The sequence below is a fragment of the Polypterus senegalus genome, unplaced genomic scaffold (genome assembly GCF_016835505.1).
Source record: "Polypterus senegalus isolate Bchr_013 unplaced genomic scaffold, ASM1683550v1 scaffold_2365, whole genome shotgun sequence".
NCBI lineage: Eukaryota > Metazoa > Chordata > Cladistia > Polypteriformes > Polypteridae > Polypterus > Polypterus senegalus.
The window spans coordinates 15,770-17,451 of record NW_024381475.1 but is presented as its reverse complement, the minus strand read 5'-3'; the positions used below and the strand labels follow the sequence as shown (position 1 = coordinate 17,451).

At 31.2% G+C, this 1,682-nt stretch overlaps 1 long non-coding RNA gene across 1 annotated transcript; it reads left to right on the top strand.

Moving 5' to 3' along the window:
* The first annotated feature begins 454 nt into the window (after nucleotides 1-454).
* On the top strand, nucleotides 455-1,425 carry LOC120520621. The gene is made up of 3 exons (XR_005631885.1): nucleotides 455-557; nucleotides 793-974; nucleotides 1,331-1,425. It is a non-coding gene; the product is annotated as an uncharacterized LOC120520621 (long non-coding RNA).
* Nucleotides 1,426-1,682: the final 257 nt, after the last annotated feature.

Below are 1,682 nucleotides of genomic sequence, written 5' to 3'. Positions count from 1 at the left end.
ATCTGGAATAATGATTCGTCTGACCACAATACACGTTTTCACTGTGTGACGGTCCATCCCAGATGCAGGAACTTCAAACATTTTAACCTTTGTACTTGAATTTTCATTTTATTTTTAAAATCCCCATACCTTAATCAGTACTACATCTCAGTGAAGACTTAACTCCTACTATGTCTGTCTCCAAAGATTTAAATTTCAAAATATAACAAAATATGTTTCATGATTCAATAGTGTTCATATTTTTCTCTGTTTTCAGTTATTAACTTTTTAGATGCAAGATAGATAAATTATTGCATAGATTAGGGGTGATCTATATTGTATTGTTTTTTTTAACAAAAAATTTTTTGCTTTTTTAATGCTTCATAAGCTTTTTTTTTTACCGTAGAACATGATATATATGAATATATTTGGAGAGCTAACAGAGTATTTTCTCTTTATTAATTTTACAGTTTAACAAATGATAGTAGCATATGCTTAAAATCCATTGAAAGTGATGTAATCAGTCTGTCTACTGCTGATAAAGAGAACAAGGACCGAGTATATGGCTGTGTAAAAAAGTGAGTATAGAAAAGTAATTTTGATAACTTGTTTACTCATATATGACTTTTGTGTTTTGAGCTCAGAGATAACTGAGCAAAGCAGGAGATAATGTACTGTACAGTATGTCATGGATTCCTTAAATGCATCTTTGATTACTTCTTTGGAAGTTAATATATTTAAAAAATATGGGCAAATATTCATAATACAGCAAATGTTTAGCTTGCCACAATTCCTTTGTTTGTTGATTCACAGGTGTTTTAATTCCTTGTGTCTTCCTTATGGTGATGGAGTAGACAATTTAGCACTATACAACACCCTTGGTCCTTATGTAAAGAACATTAGCCTGAGACTTGTGACAGAGCAATTGCAGATAGAGAAATTGTTTGTCCTTGAATTGTCTGGATATTTAGCATCTTCTTTGGATCAATCTACAGGTATGATGAGTTTGATATAGATGTATATTTTATTTAAAAATATGGAAGAACATGTACAAGCCACACAACGGACAACTGTATTTCATGTTTGAGATCAAGATTTTAGACAGATGAGACAGTAGCATTGTGTTAAAAATCATGTGACATTAGATCATCCTATTATACATAATTTATTTGGATATTTGAAGAATTGTTTTACCTAATTAGAAAGAAAATACCTTGGAGGAAGCAAAGAAATATTGAAAAAGAGGGAGAGATTCTAATTAGTTTAATATTGTAGTACTGTAATGTTCTACATTTACAATGTAAATGTGAATGTTTTGATTTACATACTGTACTTGTTCTATTTTTATAAGGTATTAGAGATTTAAATCGAACAGTCTTTTCTCTTGTAAAACTTGCCCTCAACTGGACTTCTGATGATCAATTTACATATTCTGTGCCTGTGCTGCCTGACGGGGTCCTTCACAGCATCTTTAAGCTGGGTTTACACTAAATCTGGAACATACCAAATAAGTAAGTGTGTCACATTTTTTTTATATAAGGAACTTGGCCTTTGATCTGTGCTGCCCATTTATGAAATACAATATTGCATTGCAAATTTTTGTGGCATTTACTTACAATATAAGCAAATTTGTACAGAGTAACTTGGTAAAGACTCAGTAATTAAATCTGTAGTTGTGTCTCCTGATTTGAGGCCATAAGAAC